Source organism: Triticum dicoccoides, chromosome 2A, assembly GCF_002162155.2.
Source record: "Triticum dicoccoides isolate Atlit2015 ecotype Zavitan chromosome 2A, WEW_v2.0, whole genome shotgun sequence".
In the NCBI taxonomy this organism is placed as follows: domain Eukaryota; kingdom Viridiplantae; phylum Streptophyta; class Magnoliopsida; order Poales; family Poaceae; genus Triticum; species Triticum dicoccoides.
This window is the reverse complement of record NC_041382.1, coordinates 622,563,376-622,584,658: the sequence shown is the minus strand read 5'-3', so window position 1 is coordinate 622,584,658 and position 21,283 is coordinate 622,563,376.

The following is a 21,283-nucleotide window of genomic DNA, read 5'->3' as shown; positions in this document are numbered from 1 at the left end:
CTTTGAACCTGCAAAAGACATTTCGAGCCAAAGGCAATCATATTCAAGCACCAAATTCAAGTTTGAATCGATATCTAAAGGAACCGAGAGTGCTCAGGCGTTAAGCCTGTTAAAGTTTATCGGTTACAATTCCACTCGGCATACCGAGGCAAATTTAAAAGCGTCGAGCCAGAAGAAGTTTTTTACCCCTCCTGTGGAGGGCTGGAAGGAGCAACGAATTCATCAAGGTCAATTCCGTCGGCGATCCGAGTGGCAGCTGCAAGGAAAGTTTCCATAAAGGACCTGAAGTCGTGCTTCTTGGTATTGGCCACCCGAAGGGCCGCCAGCTTCTCTTCTCGTGCATCCTTACAGTGGACTCGGGCAAGACACAGAGCAACATCTGCACCACACCGAGCCGAGGACTTCTTCCATTCCTGCACTCGACCAGGGATCGTGTTCGACCGGGCCATGAGTGATTCAAGGTCATTCTGAAGTGTCTCCTCAGGCCAAAGCGTCGAGTCGATGCGAGATGTGGCGGCCTTCAGCCTTGCGAGATAGTCCACGACAGCTGCAACACGGGACTCCAGTCGGAGAACATCCATGGCAACTTCATCGTTCACCGGAGAATTGACGGGGTCGAGGTTTGGCTCCAGCCGGCTAGTTTCTTCTTCAAAGTTTTGACAAAATTCTGCAAGGGTGATCACTAAGTCAAGGAGATGGTCGAATGGAAAAATCACAATTGGAGATGTCTGCCAAGCATAGAGGTTTACCTTCAAGCATAAGAAACAGCTTCTTGGCAAGTCCACTCAGGAAGGCCTCCAGATCAGTTTTCTTCCCAGTCAATTTGGCGACTTGGTCGGTCAGGGCAGCTTTATCAGTTTTCAGTCGACTGACCTCCTTGTTGGCAATCCCAAGAGCAGCTTTCAGATTGGTATTGTCTTGTTCGAGCTTGGTGACTGAAGCTAACTTCTCGTCAGCAAGCTTGATCTTCTCAGCTAGCTCAAGGTCTTTCTTCTGTTGGGCCTCCCTTACCTTACCTGCAAGTTACAACAAGATCAGATTTTGAAACAAGCAAGGGGAAAAGCAGTCGTCAGGGTCTCACCAAACATACCTTCGGTCTCCTCCTTTGCCTTTGTCAGCTTCTCCTGAACCAGCTTCAAGCTCAGCTCGACTTGAGTATGCTTGTGTTCCAGCTCTGAGTAGCGAGCCACAAGATCACAAGAGTTCTGCGAAGAACCAATCGACTAAATGTCAAATTTAATTCACTTCCGAGTGAAAAAAGGGAAAAACTCACGTTTCTAAGACTACAGCCGAATACAAGCATTCGACCGTAGTCTCGGGGACTACACCCAGTGGGTGCACTCAGCGTGCCCCCACTAATCCTGTTGAAGACAAAGTCGACCAGTCGACCTAAAAAAAAAGATGTATTCTCTAAGACTGTGATCAACTGCAAGCAGTCGACCACAGTCTCGGGGACTACACCCAGTGGGTGCACTCAGCGTGCCCCCACCGGTTTGTGAAATCCAGTCGACATAGTCGACTGACAGAAAAATTGACATCATAAAGCCTAAGGCCGACTGCCAGCAGTCGACCTTAGCCTTGGGGACTACACCCAGCGGGTGCACTCAGCGTGCCCCCGCTAACACGGAGTTTTATCGACACACCCAGTGGGTGACTACTATAAATTCCGGAAAAGAAAAGTTTTTGGTAGCATATCCAACAGAACAAACAGCGGTCGACTGACCTAGACATTGCTTTGGAGGGCAGAACTGGCGTCATAAGCCGCCTGACTCGCATCCCGGATGGTCTTCAGCTGCTCCATCATGATTCCCGCTTGGCGTATCGCCTCCTTCGCTGCGCCGGCTTGGTCCTCTGGGACGTGGTGCGTCGTGAAGAGGGAGGGCTGCTGAGCACTCGTCAATGGATCTGCGAAGGACACCGTGTGTCGAGTGATGTTCTCTTCCTCCACAGTCAGAATCTCGGGCGCCGTCACATCCTGAGGCACCTTTCTGGCGGACGTTTTCCGACTCCTCCTGCGCTTCAGCGGCTCTTCATCCTCCTCATCATCAGGGAGATTGATAACAGTATTGGGTGGAGCTACAGAGAAAGATCAGGATCAGAGATCACGAGTCAGTCGACTAAGAACAGCGTTAAGAATACAATACCTGGGTTCGAAGTTGCTGCGTCCTCCATCTCGTGGTCATCAGCCCGGGCCGAGGTTTCAGAAGTAGCAGCACTGCAACTCCAAAGGATCAGTCGACTAACTTCAGCGTCGACCAGAGACAAAGTTCACACAAAATAAGAAAATATGAGCAGCACGGTTACCCTGATATGGTGGGGATGGACACCTTCATCTTCGGCAGGAGCTTGATCGGCTTCGACGAGGCCGCCCTGGGCTGCTTCGGCGCCTTTTCAGTCGGCACCGGAGAGGTGGTCCGAGGGCGCTTGGTCGACTGAGTGGCGGTCGCAACCCCCTTACCACGTTCGGTCGAAGGGTCGTGGACAAGCTTCGACCGCCTTTCTGAGCGCGGTGGTACGACCTCCTCCTCCTCTTCTTCCTCGTCCTCGACGTCATCTTCATCACCGTCATCATCATCATCGTTGTCATCATCCTCTGCAACATCCGAGTCCCATTCCTCCTCTTCCTGGCTCTCGCCCCCGCTCGCCTCGCCCTCCTCAGTCGAAGCTTGTGCCCCATTGGGCATCGAGTACAGCTCGGTGAGGGCCTAGCAGATGTCCAGACAAGGATCAGTCGATCAGTCGGCAGGGTAAACAGAAATGAATGCGACAAGAGCGCAGTGGAGAGCAGGGCAAGTGCTTGTTTGAGTCGCTGTTGTGGTCGAGTGGAGGAATCCTTCTGGCTCCGCGTGGGTTATCCTTATTTCCGGTAACGGCTACCATCCATCTTTCCAGAGTGACGTCGTCGACTGCTTCTGGATGGACTCTAGTCTCGTCTTCGGTCCCACAGTACAACCACATGCAGTGGCTCCGGAACTGAAGGGGCTGGATGCGACGCCTGAGGAAGACCTCCAGGAGGTCCATGCCCGTCACTCCCTCCCGAACCAACTGCACCACGCGCTCCATCAACATCTTCACGTCAGCTTTCTCCTCCGGAATCAGCTTCAGAGGGGAGGGCTTGTTCACTCGGTCCATGGTAAACGGAGGGAGTCCACTCGACTGCCCTGACGTCGACTGGACCTGGCAGTAGAACCAAGTCGACTGCCGGCCTCTGACGGACTCGGGAAAGGTCATGGGCGGGAAGGTGCTCTTATTCCTCACCTGGATCCCCAGGCCCCCACACATTTGGACGACTCGGGTTCTCTCATCACCTGGGCTCGCCTTCTTCACGGTCTGAGAGCGACACGTGAATATATGTTTGAACAAACCCCAGTGCGGTCGACAGCCCAAGAAACCCTCACACATGGACATGAATGCAGCAAGATAGACAATGGAGTTTGGGGTAAAGTGGTGGAGCTGCGCTCCGAAGAAATTCAAGAAGCCACGGAAGAAAACACTCGGCGGCAAAGAAAACCCACGATCAACATGGGTGGCCAAAAGCACACACTCACCCTCTTCAGGCTGAGGCTGCCACTCCTTCCCCGGAAGCCTCGCAGCTCCGTGAGGGATCAAGCCCTCGTTGGCCATGTCGAGGAGGTCATTCTCTGTGATGGTCGACTGGATCCAGTCTCCTTGGACCCAGCCCTTCGGCAGGCGGGATCTGGACGAGGACCCTCCGCGGCTGGTGGATCTCCCCTTCGCCTTCTCCGACGCCGACGCCTTCTTTGCGCGCTCCAGCGCCGCCGCCTTCTCCTTGGCCATGGTCGCCAGCGAGATGCGCGAAGGGAAGTGGTGCGGGGGCGAGAGCGAGCACGCTGGGCGGGGAAGAAGGAAGCAGAGAGAGGGAGAGAATGCTGAGGCGCAGCACAAAAATCCTCGCCGGGCACATTTATAAGGTCCCTTCCGAGTGGATGACAGGTGGGCCCGTCGATCTAATCATATCTGGGAGCAGTTATGCAGACGGGATACGTGGCGAAAAAGGCGGCGCGGAGATCGAGGCGTCTATGCCCCGTCCCATCCGAACGCCGCGGTCCGCCCCGCTTTGCGCGCGTCCCCAAATTTCGCATCCCGCGGAATCCGCGAACAGCAAATCAGTTTGTCAGACGCGGTGTTTCCGGCGATCCGTCGCTCGGAGATCGTCGAAGCCCGAAAGATCACTCGACGCAAAAATAGAATGGATCGAGTCGACTGAAGGCGAATTGCTCCCTGTCGACGAAGAGATTCTTTGGTCCAGGACAACGCACAACCAGAGCACAAAGGTTAATCGGAAACGACATCAACTCCTTCCTCACTCGAAGCCTCAATCCATTCGGGGGCTAATGATGGGGTTATGTACCTAGGGTAGGGTCATGGACCTGATCTAAGTACCTTACCCAAGGACACCCTCAGAAGAAGTCGCCTTCCAGTCGACTAACGAGGGACACACTCGACTGACTTGAAGGACTCGACCACGAAGACTCACTCGACCACCAGAAGGTCAAGAGGCACTCTGCACTGCAACGGCCTGTAATCAAGTAGACTTTATGATAGTAAAGGCACTTTATGTGGGGCATTACCAGTAACGCCCCAGACTTAACTCACCTTAAACCCTCTCCTACGTGGGCTGGCTGGGGTCCTGGCACACTCTATATAAGCCACCCCCCTCCACAGGCAGAAGGGTTCGGCACCTTGTAACTCATATACTCATAATCCACTCGACCGCCCCCGGGCTCCGAGACGTAGGGCTGTTACTTCCTCCGAGAAGGGCCTGAACTCGTACATCCTTTGTGCTTACAACCTCTTCATAGCTAAGACCTTGCCTCTCAATACCTACCCCCCACTCTACTGTCAGGCTTAGAACCACGACACGCGCCACCTCCTCGTCCTTTCCACTAAGGCCCATTAAGGCCCATTGCTTCTTCCTCGTATTCCCATAACTCCCCGGTACCTCCGAAAATACCCGAATCACTCGGAACCTTTCCGATGTCCGAATATAGTCGTCCAATATATCGATCTTTATGTCTCGACCATTTCGAGACTCCTCGTCATGTCCCCGATCTCATCCGGGACTCCGAACTCCTTCGGTACATCAAAACTCTTAAACTCATAATATAACTGTGATCGAAACCTTAAGCGTGCGAACCCTACGGGTTCGAGAACAATGTAGACATGACCGAGACACGTCTCCGGTCAATAACCAATAGCGGAACCTGGATGCTCATATTGGCTCCCACATATTCTACGAAGATCTTTGGCTCCCACATATTCTACGAAGATCTTTATCGGTCAGACCGCATAACAACATACGTTGTTCCCTTTGTCATCGGTATAAGTTACTTGCCCGAGATTCGATCGTCGGTATCTCAATACCTAGTTCAATCTCGTTACCAGCAAGTCTCTTTACTCGTTTCGTAATACATCATCTCGCAACTAACTCATTAGTTGCAATGCTTGCAAGGCTTATGTGATGTGCATTACCGAGAGGGCCCAGAGATACCTCTTCGACAAACGGAGTGACAAATCCTAATCTCGAAATACGCCAACCCAACATGTACCTTTGGAGACACCTGTAGAGCTCCTTTATAATCACCCAGTTACGTTGTGACGTTTGGTAGCACACAAAGTGTTCCTCTGGCAAACGGGAGTTGCATAATCTCATAGTCATAGGAACATGTATAAGTCATGAAGAAAGCAATAGCAACATACTAAACGATCGGGTGCTAAGCTAATGGAATGGGTCATGTCAATCACATCATTCTTCTAATGATGTGATCCCGTTAATCAAATAACAACTCTTTTGTTCATGGTTAGGAAACATAACCATCTTCGATTAACGAGCTAGTCAAGTAGAGGCATACTAGTGACACTCTGTTTGTCTATGTATTCACACATGTATTATGTTTCCGGTTAATACAATTCTAGCATGAATAATAAATATTTATCATGATATAAGGAAATAAATAATAACTTTATTATTGCCTCTAGGGCATACTTCCTTCAGTCTCCCACTTGCACTAGAGTCAATAATCTAGTTCACATTGCCATGTGATTTAACACCAATAGTTCACATCATTATGTGACCAACACTCAAAGGGTTTACTAGAGTCAATAATCTAGTTCACATCGCTATGTGATTAACACCCCAAGAGTACTAAAGTGTGATCATGTTTTGCTTGTGAGATAATTTTAGTCAACAGGTCTGTCACATACAGATCCGTAAGTATTTTGCGAATTCTATGTCTACAATGCTCTGCATGGAGCTACTCTAGCTAATTGCTCCCACTTTCAATATGTATCTAGATCGAGACTTAGAGTCATCCAGATCTGTGTCAAAACTTGCATCGACATAACTTTTTATGACGAACCTTTTTTTCACCTCCATAATTGAGAAATATTTCCTTATTCCACTAAGGATAATTTTGACCACTGTCCAGTGATCTACTCTGAGATCACTATTGTACTCCCTTGCTTAACATAGTGTAGGGTATACAATAGATCTGGTACACAGCATGGCATACTTTATAAAACCTATGGCTGAGGCATAGGGACTGACTTTCATTCTCTTTCTATCTTCTGCCGTGGTCGGGCTTTGAGTCTTAATCAATTTCACACCTTGTAACACAGCCAAGAACTCTTTCTTTGACCGTTCCAATTTTTGAACTACTTCAAAATATTGTCAAGGTATGTACTCATTGAAAAAAAACTTATCAAGCGTCTTGATCTATCTCTATAGATCTTGATGCTGAATATGTAAGCAGCTTCACCGAGGTCTTTCTTTGAAAAACTTCTTTCAAAACACTCCTTTATGCTTTGCAGAATAATTCTACATTATTTCCGATCAACAATATGTCATTCACATATACTTATCAGAAATGTTGTAGTGCTCCCACTCACTTTCTTGTAAATACAGGCTTCACCGCAAGTCTGTATAAAACTATATGCTTTGATCATCTCATCAAAGCGCATATTCCAACTCCGAGATGCTTGCACCACTCCATAGATGGATCGCTGGAGCTTGCACATTTTGTTAGCACCTTTAGGATTGACAAAACCTTCTGGTTGTATCATATACAACTCTTCTTTAATAAATCCATTAAGGAATGTAGTTTTGTTTATCCATTTGCCGGATTTCATAAAATGCGGCAATTGCTAACATGATTCGGACAGACTTAAGCATAGATACGAGTGAGAAACTCTCATCGTAGTCAACATCTTGAACTTGTCGAAAAACTTTTTTTTGTGACAATTCTAGCTTTCTAGATAGTAACACTACTATCAGTGTCCGTCTTCCTCTTGAAGATCCATTTAATCTCAATGGCTCGCCGATCATTGGGCAAGTCAATCAAAGTCCATACTTTGTTTTCATACATGGATCTCATCTCAGATTTCATGGCCTCAAGCCATTTCGCGGAATCTGGGCTCATCATCGCTTCCTCATAGTTCGTAGGCTCGTCATGGTCAAGTAACATGACCTCCAGAACTAGATTACTGTACCACTCTGGTGCGGACCTCACTCTGGTTTTACCTACGAGGTTCGGTAGTAACTTGATCTGAAGTTACATGATCATCATCATTAGCTTCCTCACTAATCGGTCTAGTAGTAATAGGAACAGATTTCTGTGATGAACTACTTTCCAATAAGGGAGCAGGTACAGTTACCTCATCAAGTTCTACTTTCCTCCCACTCACTTCTTTCGAGAGAAATTCCTTCTCTAGAAAGGATCCATTCAAAGCAACGAATATCTTGCCTTCGGATCTGTGATAGAAGGTGTACCCAACATTTTCTTTTGGGTATCCTATGAAGACGCACTTCTCCGATTTGGGTTTGAGCTTATCAGGTTGAAACTTTTTCACATAAGCATTGCAACCTCAAACTTTAAGAAACGACAACTTAGGTTTCTTGCCAAACCATACTTCATACGGTGTCGTTTCAATGGATTTACATGGTTCCCTATTTAACGTGAATGCAACTGTCTCTAATGCATAATCCCAAAACGATAGTGGTAGATCGGTAAGAGACATCATAGGTCGCACCATATCTAATAAAGTACGGTTATGACGTTCGGACACACCATTACATTGTGGTGTTCCAGGTGGCGTGAGTAGTGAAACTATTTCACATTGTTTTTAACTGAAGGCCAAACTCGTAACTCAAATATTCTTCTCTACGATCAGATCGTAGAAACTTTATTTTCTTGTTACGATGATTTTTCACTTCACTCTGAAATTCTTTGAACTTTTCAAATGTTTCAGACTTATGTTTCATCAAGTAGATATACTCATATCTGCTCAAATCATCTGTAAAGATCAGAAAATAATGATACCTGTCGTGAGCCTCAATATTCATCGGACCACATACATCAGTATGTATGATTTCCAACAAATCTGTTGCTCGCTCCATTGTTCCGAAGAACAGAGTCTTAGTCATCTTGCCCATGAGGCATGGTTCGCAAGCATCAACTGATTCATAACCAAGTGATTCCAAAAGCCCATCAGCATGGAGTTTCTTCATGCGCTTTACACAATTCTGACCTAAACGGCAGTGCCACAAATAAGTTGCACTATCATTATTAACTTTGCATCTTTTGGTTTCAATATTATGATTATGCGTATCACTACGATCGAGATCCAATGAACTATTTTCATTGGGTGTGTAACCATATAAGATTTTATTCATGTAAACAGAACAACAATTTATTCTCTTACTGAAATGAATAACCGTATTACAATAAACATGATCAAATCATATTCATGCTCAACGCAAACACCAAATAACACTTATTTAGGTTCAACACTAATCCCGAAATTATAGGGAGTGTGTGATGATGATCATATCAATCTTGGAACCACTTCCAACACACATCGTCACTTCACCCTTAACTAGTCTCTGTTTATTCTGCAACTCCCGTTTCGAGTTACTAATCTTAGCAACTGAACTAGTATCAAATACTGAGGGGTTGCTATAAACACTAGTAAACTACACATCAATAACATGTATATCAAATATACTTATGTTCACTTTGCCATCCTTCTTATCCGCCAATCACTTGGGGTAGTTCCGCTTCCAGTGACGAGTCCCTTTGTAGTAGAAGCACTTAGTCTCAGGCTTAGGACCAGACTTGGGCTTCTTCACTTGAGCAGCAACTTGCTTGCTGTTCTTCTTGAAGTTCCCCTTTTTTCTTTTGCCCTTTTCTTGAAACTAGTGATCTTGTCAACCATCAACACTTGATGCTCTTTCTTGATTTCTACCTTCATCGATTTCATCATGAAGAGCTTGGGAATCATTTCCGTTATCCCTTGCATATTATAGTTCATCACGAAGTTCTACTAACTTGGTGATGGTGACTAGAGAATTCTGTCAATCACTATTTTATTTGGAAGATTAACTCCCACTTGATTCAAGCGATTGTAGTACCCAGACAATCTGAGCACATGCTCACTGCTTGAGCGATTCTCCTCCATCTTTTAGCTATAGAACTTGTTGGAGACTTCATATCTCTCAACTCGGGTATTTGCTTGAAATATTAACTTCAACTCCTGGAACATCTCATATGGTCCATGATGTTCAAAACGTCTTTGAAGTCCCGATTCTAAGCCATTAAGCATGGTGCACTAAACTATCAAGTAGTCATCATATTGAGCTAGCCAAACATTCATAACATCTGCATCTGCTCCTGCAATAGGTCTGTCACCTAGCGGTGCATCAAGGACATAATTCTTCTGTGCAGCAATGAGGATAAACCTCAGATCATGGATCCAATCCTCATCATTGCTACTAAAATCTTTCAACACAATTTTCTCTAGGAACATATCAAAATAAACACAGGGAAGCAACAATGTGAGCTATTGATCTACAACATAATTTGCAAAATACTACCAGGACTAAGTTCATGATAAATTTAAGTTCAATTAATCATATTACTTCAGAACTCCAACTTAGATAGACATCCCTCTAATCCTCTAAGTGATTACGTGATCCAAATCAACTAAACCATGTCCGATCATCACGTGAGATGGAGTAGTTTCATTCGTGAACATCACTATGTTGATCATATCTACTATATGATTCACGCTCGACCTTTCGGTCTCCGTGTTCCGAGGCCATATCTGTATATGCTTGGCTCGTCAAGTATAACCTGAGTATTCCGCGTGTGCAATTGTTTTGCACCCGTTGTATTTGAACGTAGAGCCTATCACACCCGATCATCACGTGGTGTCTCAGCACGAAGAACTTTAGCAATGGTGCATACTCAGGGAGAACACTTCTTGATAATTAGTGAGAGATCATCTTATAATGCTACCGTCAATCAAAGCAAGATAAGATGCATGAAAGATAAACATCACATGCAATCAATATAAGTGATATGATATGGCCACCATCATCTTGTGCTTGTGATCTCCATCTTCGAAGCACCGTCATGATCACCATCGTCACCAGCACGACACCTTGATCTCCATCGTAGCATCATTGTCGTCTCGCCAATCTTATGCTTCCACGACTATCGCTACCGCTTAGTGATAAAGTAAAGCATTACAGCGCGATTGCATTGCATACAATAAAGCGACAACCATATGGCTCCTGCCAGTTGCCGATAACTCGGTTACAAAACATGATCATCTCATACAATAAAATTTAGCATCATGTCTTGACCATATCACATCACAACATGCCCTGCAAAAACAAGTTAGACGTCCTCTACTTTGTTGTTGCAAGTTTTACGTGGCTGCTACGGGCTTAAGCAAGAACCAATCTTACCTACGCATCAAAACCACAACGATAGTTTGTCAAGTTGGTGCTGTTTTAACCTTCGCAAGGACCGGGCGTAGCCACACTCGGTTCAACTAAAGTTGGAGAAACTGTCACCCGCTAGCCACCTTTGTGCAAAGCACGTCGGGAGAACCGGTCTCGCGTAAGCGTACGCGTAATGTCGGTCCGGGCCGCTTCATCCAACAATACCGCCGAACCAAAGTATGACATGCTGGTAAGCAGTATGACTTATATCGCCCACAACTCACTTGTGTTCTACTCGTGCATATAACATCAACACATAAAACCTAGGCTCGGATGCCACTGTTGGGGAACGTAGTAATTTCAAAAAAATTCCTACGCACACGCAAGATCATGGTGATGCATAGCAACGAGAGGGGAGAGTGTGATCTACGTACCCTTGTAGACCGACAGCGGAAGCGTTAGCACAACGCGGTTGATGTAGTCGTACGTCCTCACGGCCCGACCGATCAAGCACTGAAACTACGACACCTCCGAGTTCTAGCACACGTTCAGCTCGATGATGATCCCCGGACTCCGATCCAGCAAAGTGTCGGGGAAGAGTTCCGTCAGCACGATGGCGTGGTGACGATCTTGATGTACTACCGTCGCAGGGCTTCGCCTAAGCACCGCTACAATATTATCGAGGATTATGGTGGAAGGGGGCACCGCACACGGCTAAGAATATGATCACGTGGATCAACTTGTGTGTCTAGAGGTGCCCCCCTGCCCCCGTATATAAAGGAGCAAGTGGGAGGAGGCCGGCCCTAGGATGGGCGCGCCAGGGAGTAGGATTCCTACTCCTAGTTGGAGTAGGTTTCCTCCTTTAATAGTCCAACTAGGAGAAGGGGGGAAATGGGGGAAGAGGGGAAGGAAGGGAGAGAGGGGCCGCACCCCAAACCCCTTGTCCAATTCGGACTGGGCTTGGGAGGGGCGCGCGCCACCTCCTCGTCCTTTCCACTAAGGCCCATTAAGGCCCATTGCTTCTTCCTCGTATTCCCGTAACTCCCCGGTACCTCCGAAAATACCCGAATCACTCGGAACCTTTCCGATGTCCGAATATAGTCGTCCAATATATCGATCTTTACGTCTCGACCATTTTGAGACTCCTCGTCATGTCCCCGATCTCATCCGGGACTCCGAACTCCTTAGGTACATCAAAACTCTTAAACTCATAATATAACTGTCATCGAAACCTTAAGCGTGCGGACCCTACGGGTTCGAGAACGATGTAGACATGACCGAGACACGTCTCCGGTCAATAACCAATAGCGGAACCTGGATGCTCATATTAGCTCCCACATATTCTACGAAGATCTTTATCGGTCAGACCGCATAACAACATACATTGTTCCCTTTGTCATCGATATATTACTTGCCCGAGATTCGATCGTCGGTATCTCAATACCTAGTTCAATCTCGTTACCAGCAAGTCTCTTTACTCGTTTCGTAATACATCATCTCGCAACTAACTCATTAGTTGCAATGCTTGCAAGGCTTATGTGATGTGCATTACCGAGAGGGCCCAGAGATACCTCTTCGACAAACGGAGTGACAAATCCTAATCTCGAAATACGCCAACCCAACATGTACCTTTGGAGACACCTGTAGAGCTCCTTTATAATCACCCAGTTACGTTGTGATGTTTGGTAGCACACAAAGTGTTCCTCCGGCAAACGGGAGTTGCATAATCTCATAGTCATAGGAACATGTATAAGTCATGAAGAAAGCAATAGCAATATACTAAACGATCGGGTGCTAAGCTAATGGAATGGGTCATGTCAATCACATCATTCTTCTAATGATGTGATCCCGTTAATCAAATAACAACTCTTTTGTTCATGGTTAGGAAATATAACCATCTTCGATTAACGAGCTAGTCAAGTAGAGGCATACTAGTGACACTCTGTTTGTCTATGTATTCACACATGTATTATGTTTCCGGTTAATACAATTCTAGCATGAATAATAAATATTTATCATGATATAAGGAAATAAATATTAACTTTATTATTGTCTCTAGGGCATATTTCCTTCAGGGAAATGATATAGAATTCTTGGAAAGCATAAAGGCCTACTTGAACAAATGTTTTTCAATGAAGGATCTTGGTGAAGCTGCTTACATATTAGGCATCAAGATCTATAGAGATAGATCGAGACGCCTCATTGGTCTTTCAGAGAGTACATACCTTGACAAGATATTGAAGAAGTTCAATATGGATTAGTCAAAGAAGGGGTTCTTGCCTGTGTTGCAAGGTACGAGATTGAGCACGGCTCAATGCCCGACCACGACAGAAGATAGAGAAAAGATGAGTGTCGTCCCCTATGCCTCGGCCATAGGGTCTATCATGTATGCTATGCTGTGTACCAGACCTGATGTAAACCTTGCCGTAAGTTTGGTGGGAAGGTAGCAAAGTAATCCCGACATGGAACACTGGACAACGGTCAAGAACATCCTAAAGTACCTGAAAAGGACTAAGGATATGTTTCTCGTTTATGGAGGTGGCGAAGAGCTCGTCGTAAAGGGTTACGTCGATGCTAGCTTCGACACAGATCTAGATGACTCCAAGTCACAAACCGGATACGTGTATATTTTGAATGGTGGGGCAGTCAGCTGGTGCAGTTGCAAGCAAAGCGTTGTGGCGGGATCTACATGTGAAGCGGAGTACATGGCAGCCTCGGAGGCAGCACAAGAAGCAATCTGGGTGAAGGAGTTCATTACTGACCTAGGAGTCATTCCCAATGCGTCAGGCCCGATGACTCTCTTCTGTGACAACACTGGAGCTATTGCCCTTGCCAAGGAGCCCAGGTTTCGTAGGAAGACCAGGCATATCAAGCGTCGCTTCAACTCCATTCGTGAAAGTGTTCCAAATGGAGACATAGATATTTGTAAAGTACATACGGACCTGAATGTAGCAGATCCGTTGACTAAACCTCTCCCTAGAGCAAAACATGATCAACACCAGAACTCTATGGGTGTTCGATTCATCACAATGTAACTAGACTATTGACTCTAGTGCAAGTGGGAGACTGTTGGAAATATGCCCTAGAGGCAATAATAAAATGGTTATTATTATATTTCCTTGTTCATGATAATTGTCTATTGTTCATGCTATAATTGTGTTATCCGGAAATCGTAATACATGTGTGAATACATAGACCACAACACGTGCCTAGTGAGCCTCTAGTTGACTAGCTCGTTGATCAAAAGATAGTCATGGTTTCCTGACTATGGACATTAGATGTCATTGATAACGGGATCACATCATTAGGAGAATGATGTGATGGACAAGACCCAATCCTAAGCATAGCTCAAAGATCGTGTAGTTCGTTTGCTAGAGCTTTTCCGAATGTCAAGTATCATTTCCTTAGACCATGAGATTATGCAACTCCCGGATACCGTAGGAGTGCTTTGAGTGTGCCAAACGTCACAACGTAACTGGTTGACTATAAAGGTCCACTACGGGTATCTCCGAAAGTGTCTGTTGGGTTGGCACGAATCGAGACTGGGATTTGTCACTCCGCATGACGAAGAGGTATCTTTGGGCCCACTCGGTAATGCATCATCATAATGAGCTCAATGTGACCAAGTGGTTGATCACGGGATCATGCATTACGGTACGAGTAAAGTGACTTGCCGATAACGAGATTGAACGAGGTATTGGGATACCGACGATCGAGTCTCAGGCGAGTAACGTACCAATTGACAAAGGGAATTCTATACGGGATTGATTGAATCCTTGACATTGTGGTTCATCCAATGAGATCATTGAAGAGCATGTGGGATATAACATGGGTATCCAGATCCCGCTGTTGGTTATTGACCGCAGAGTCATCTCGGTCATGTCTGCATGTCTCCCGAACCCGTAGGGTCTACACACTTAAGGTTCGGTGACGCTAGGGTTGTAGAGATATTAGTATGCGGTAACCCGAAAGTTGTTCGGAGTCCCGGATGAGATCCCGGACGTCATGAGGAGTTCCGGAATGGTCCGGAGGTGAAGAATTATATATAGGAAGTCTAGTTTCGGCCATCGGGAAAGTTTCGGGGGTCACCGGTATTGTACTGGGACCACCGGAAGGGTCCCGGGGGTCCACCGGGTGGGGCCATCTATCCCGGAGGGCCCCATGGGTTGAAGTGGAAGGGAACCAGCCCCTGGTGGGCTGGTGCGTCCCCCCTTGGGCCTCCCCCTGCGCCTAGGGTTGGAAACCCTAGGGGTGGGGGGCGCCCCACTTGGCTTGGGGGGCAAGCCACCCCCCTTGGCCGCCGCCCCCCCTTGAGATTCAATCTCTAGGGCCGGCGCCCCCTAGGGGTCCTATATATAGTGGGGGGGGAGGGATGGCAACCGCACCCTAGCCCCTGGCGCCTCCCTCTCCCTCCCGTGACACCTCTCCCTCTCGCTGAGCTTGGCGAAGCCCTGCCGACATCGCCGTTGCTTCCACCACCACGCCGTCGTGCTGCTGGATCTCCATCAACCTCTCCTTCCCCCTTGCTAGATCAAGAAGGAGGAGAAGTCTTCCCAACCGTACGTGTGTTGATCCCGGAGGTGCCGTCCGTTCGGTGCTCAGTCATCGATGATTTGGATCACAACGAGTACGACTCTATCAACCCCGTTTCTTGAACGCTTCCGCACACGATCTACAAGGGTATGTAGATGCACTCCGCTTTCCCTCGTTGCTAGATAACTCCATAGATTGATCTTGGTGATGCGTAGAAAATTTTAAATTCTGCTACGTTCCCCAACAGAGGGTGCCTCTAAGGAGAAGAACACTGTGAAGGGTGGTGGTGTCAAGAAGGGCAATGCCACCCCTTCCAACAAAGCCGGCGACATTAACCCTTCCTATGTGATATGCCGTGCTAGTGATGGACATGTTTATGCTAAATTTTTTGGTTCTCCTTATGAGTAAATTGAATGGTTTATTTGGGTTCCTAAGACCCTTGTCACTAACATCAAAGGATCCATTACAAAATGGGTACCTAAAACCAAGCATTGATCTCTTGTAGGTGTTTGCTTTCGGTGGGGGATCATGGTTGCTCGATAGTGGAGTCACTAATCATATGACCGGAAGCAAGGACTTGCTGGTGGACGTGCAAAAGATTCCATCTATGCCCTGCTGGTGGACGTGCAAAAGATTCCATCTATGCCCACCAATGTCGAGTGGGGTGATGCCTCGTCCTCTAAGGTATTGGGGCTTGGCAAGGTTGTCATTTCTCATGATCGAGAAGGTCATGCTTGTTGAGTCCCTTGCATACAATTACTTTCCATTCGTCAACTTTAAATCATGGGCTTGCCACTTTCTTTGATATTGATACCGTGGCCCTCTTGTGGAGCAAGACTCTTAAAGTAGCCTTTGTTGGGCATGTCGAGAACTGTCTCTATGTGATTAACTTTTTGGAGCGACCCACTAAGACCGCGACATGCATAATGGCTAAAGTTGACGTGGGATGGCTTTGGCATCGCCGTTTAGCCCATGTCAATATGAGATATTTGCAAAGTCTTCTCAAGGGGGACCATGTCCGTGGACTAACAAATGTTAGTTTTGCCAAAGATCATGCTTGCATTAAAGGAAAGCTACATGAGAAGGCTCACCCTCCCACGACTATCATTTACTCAAAGAGGCCTTTGGAGCTCCTTCACTTGGATCTCTTTGGGCCTCCATCCTTTGATAGCCTTGGGGGTAGAAAGTATTGCTTGGTGATTGCGGATGATTATTCAAGATACACTTGGGTGTACTTCTTCAAGAGGAAGAGTGAGACCCAACAAACTGTCATTGACTTTGCAAATGAAGCTCAACGTCAACACAATGCAAAGATCTTGACAATAAGAAGTGACAACGGCACCAAGTTCAAGAACTACACCTGGGATGAGTTTATTAGTGATGAGGGGATCAATCATCAATATTCCGCACCTTACACCCCTCAACAAAATGGTGTAGTGGAGAGGAAGAATCGGACGTTGATGGATGCGGCAAGGACCATGATGGCGGAGTTCAAGTCTCCATACAACTTTTGGGCCTAAGCCATCAACACTATGTGTCATGCATCCAATCAGCTCTATCTCCACAAAGGCTTGAACAAGACCCCATATGAGATACTCACCGATAACAAGCCCAACCTCAAGTACTTCCGGATGTTCGGGTGTAAGTGTTTCATCCTCAAGAAAGGTGTTCGCTTGTCTAAATTCGAGGCTAGAGCTTATGAGGGCATATTTGTTGGTTATGCTACAAAGTATCATGCTTACCGTGTCCTCAATAAGTCCACAAGACTTATTGAGGAGACGTGTAACGTGGAGTTTGATGAGAATAATGGCTCCCAAGTGGAGCAAAGTGGCACTTGTGATGTAGTTGATGAAATTCCTCCCCAAGCCATAAGAAGAATGTGTGTTGGTTTTATCCTACCCATTGAGGAACCCCTTGTGGCTGAAGGAGAAGGACAATGTTCCACTCAAGTGGAACCATCACCAACCCAAGGCCCACACGCTTTTGAAGAACAAAGTGAAGGCCCTCAACCTCATGAACAAGACCAAGGGAAAGATCAACCTCAAGATGGTGTTGAACCACCAAGTGATGCCCAAGGTCAAGTTCTCTCCTCCGAGCAAGTTCAAGGTCAAGAGAAAGCTCAAGATCAAGAACAAGCTCAAGACGACACTTAAGATGATCAAGTAATCGCTCCTCAACTCACTCCTGAGGAGGAATTGGAGCGTCATGCCACCAAGATTGCATCCAAGCTCTCTACCAAGGTCATCTCATGAAAAATGTGCTTGGAAGCATTCGAAAGGGGGTAAGCACTCGCAGAAAATTGGCAAACTATTGTGAACATCATGCGTTTGTCTCTGTGTTGAACCCCAAAAGGTCTATGAGGCGCTCGAAGATCCGGATTGGCTTAACACAATGCATGAAGAACTCAACAACTTCGAGCACAACAAGGTGTGGAGATTGGTGCCAAGGCCAACGGGAACCATAATGTCATTGGAACTAAGTGGATATTCAAGAACAAGCAAGATGCTCATGGGATTATTGTCCGCAACAAGGCTCACTTGGTAGCACAAGGCTACTCCCAAGTCGAGGGTATCGACTATGGTGAAATCTTCGCTCCTGTTGCTCGCCTTGAATCTATTCGTTTGTTGATTGCTTATGCTTCTCATCATAACTTCAAGTTGCAACAAATGGATGTGAAGAGTACTTTTCTTAATGGTCCTATTAATGAGTTGGTGTATGTCAAACAACCCCCCGGGTTCGAGGATCCCTATTTTCCGGATCATGTGTACCAACTCGATAAGGCACTCTACTGCCTTAAACAAGCCCCACATGCGTGGTATGACCACCTTACTGAGTTGTTGCAAGATCGTGGGTTTGAAATTGGGGAAATTGACCCCACTATTTTTACTAAGAAGGTCAAAGGGGAGTTGTTTGTGTGCCAACTATATGTTGATGACATTATCTTTGGTTCTCCTAACAAAGCTTCCAATGGGGAATTTGCTGCTCTCATGACCTCAAAGTTCAAGATGTCCATGATGGGAGAGTTGAAGTTCTTTCTCGGGTTCGAAATCAAGCAATGAAGAGAAGGAACCTTCATCAACCAAGCCAAATACACTCAAGACATGCTCAAGAGATTCAAGCTAAGTGAAGTCAAGTCGGCTTCCACTCCAATGCCCGTCAAATGCCAACTTACGGTGGATCAAAAGGTATATCGCTCCATGATTGGCTCCTTGCTTTACTTTTGTGCATCTATGTAACGCCCACGATGCGGCTATATCTCCCACGTGTCGAAGCACGACTTAGAGGCACAACCGCATTGTAAGCAATGTCGCAAGTGAGGTAATCTTCACAACAACCCATGTAATGAATAAGGAAAAGAGGTACATAAATGGCTTACACTCGCCACATCACACAATAGCATAAATAACATTACATTCATCCAGATACAATCAAGGTCCAACTACGGAACCAAAATAAAGAACAACCCCAAATGCGACAAAGTCCCCGATCGCCCCAACTGGGCACCACTATTGATCGTATGGAAAGGAAATGTAGTATCGTCCTGAGTCCTCATCGAACTCCCACTTGAGCTCAGTCGAATCTCCTGGAGCGGTATCATCGGTCCCTGCATCTGGTTTTGGAAGTAATCTGTGAGTCATGGGGACTCAGCAATCTCACACCCTCGCGATCAAGACTATTTAAGCTTATAGGAAGGGTAAAAGGTATGAGGTGGAGCTGCAGCAAGCAACTAGCATATTTGGTGGCTAACATACGCAAAAGAGAGCGAGAAGAGAAGGCAAAGGCACAGTCGAGAAACTATGATCAAGAAGTGATCCTAGAACAACCTATGTTCAAGCATAACTCGAGACCGTGTTCTCTTCCGGGACTCCTCCGAAAAGAGACCATCACGGCCACACACTCTGTTGATTCATTTTAATTAAGTTAAGTTTAAGGTTATATACAACCGGACATTAACAAATTCCCATCTGCCCATAACCGCGGGCACGGCTTTCCAAAGTTCAAATCCCTGCAGGGGAGTCCCAACTTAGCCCATCACAAGCTCTCACAGTCAACGAAGGATATTCCTTCTCCCAAGACAATTCGATCAGACTCGGAATCCCGGTTACAAGACATCTCGACAATGGTAAAACAAGCCCAGCAAAACCACCCGAATGTGCCGACAAATCCCGATAGGAGTTGCACATATCTCGTTCTCAGGGCACACCGGATAAGCAATCCATACAACTAAAACCAGCCCTCGAGTTTCCCCGAGGTGGCGCTACAAGGGGCTCTAGTTTGTACCAACACTCAGAGGAGCACTGGCCCGAGGGGGTTTAAATAAAGATGACCCTTGGGCTCCGGAAACCCAAGGGAAAAGAGGCTAGGTGGCAAATGGTAAAACCAATGTTGGGCATTGCTGGAGGAGTTTTATTCAAGGCAAACTGTCAAGGGGTTCCCATTATAACCCAACCGTGTAAGGAACGCAAAATCAAGGAACATAACACCGGTATGACGAAAACTAGGGCGGCAAGAGTGGAACAAAACACCAGGTATAAGGCCGAGCCTTCCACCCTTTACCAAGTATATAGGTGCATTAAAATAGATCAAGATGTAATAATGATATCCCAACAATAAACATGTTCCAACAAGGAATAAACTCCAATCTTCACCTGCAACTAGCAACGCTATAAGAGGGGCTGAGCAAAGCGGTAACATTGCCAAACAACGGTTCGCTAGGACAAGGTGGGTTAGTGGTTTGACATGGCAATATGGGTGTCATGATAAGCAAGTGGTAGGTATCAAAGCATAGGCATAGCAAAAGAGCGAGCATCTAGCAAGCAAAGATAGAAGTGATTTCGAGGGTATGGTCATCTTGCCTGCAAAGTTCTTCGATTTGACGTCAGCTTGATCCTCGTAAGCGTACTCAACAGGTTCCTCGATCACGTACTTGTTTCCCGGCTCTACCCAAGCAAGAATACAAGCAAAGGGAGACACAATCAACCACGTGCAATGCACAAACAACATGATGCGAAACATGTCATGATATGCGGGATGCGGTATGCGATGCATATGCATGATTCAGAAAGGAATGATTGAACCTGGCCTCAACTTGGAAAACCAAGAGTGCCACTGGAAAAAGGAGTTGATTTCGGTCGAAAACGATATAAAGATCACCGGAATCGGATGCACGGTTTGGAAATGGCAAGCAAAACAAATATGGCACCGATCTGCGATTAACAGCACGAGGCCATCTAAATGCATCAAGAACAACATGCTACATCACTCTAACACAGCAACAAAATACATGGCAGGGATCCACTCAAGATTCTTGACAAAAGATGAACACTGAGCTATGGCTAATTCACTCAATAGGAGGTTCAAACAAGCATGGCAAAAGTGCAAAAGATATCAGGTTATAGACTTGGTGAAAATAACAACTAGTCAGGAATTTAACATCAGGAAGCAATGTTTAGAGCATGATAACAACATGCTACAGAAACATATCTTGGCAAAGCAAGGCATGGCATGAAGATAATCAAAGCATACAACAAAAGTCCCTTACTGACCTTAAGCCAAAAGGGATCAGAAAATACAATGGCATCCATGTGAACATATCAATTATCGTTAACAGATTCAGACTTAGAAAAAAACTGGAACATGGCAAAATAGATATCAAGTAGGCATGTTTACGAGCTCGATGCACTCAGCACAAAGCATTGCATGACAAACTAAGTATACACCCAGCAAGTAGACATGGCATAGAAGCTAAACATGGCAAGAACAACAACATAGCATGCATGGATCAACTACAACAACCTCGGCAAAAATGCTTAACACGTAAACATTTTGCCAGGAACATTTTATAGCAAAAGTAGAGCTCGATTGAGTCAAGCTAGGGTGCTCCATAGTTGCAAGCAAAGACATGGATGGATAGAGAACAACCATATCTACAAAACATTCTTACTGATCATGCTCAAAAGAGGCACGGATCACTCTGTAGCAACAAGAATACATGGCATAAAA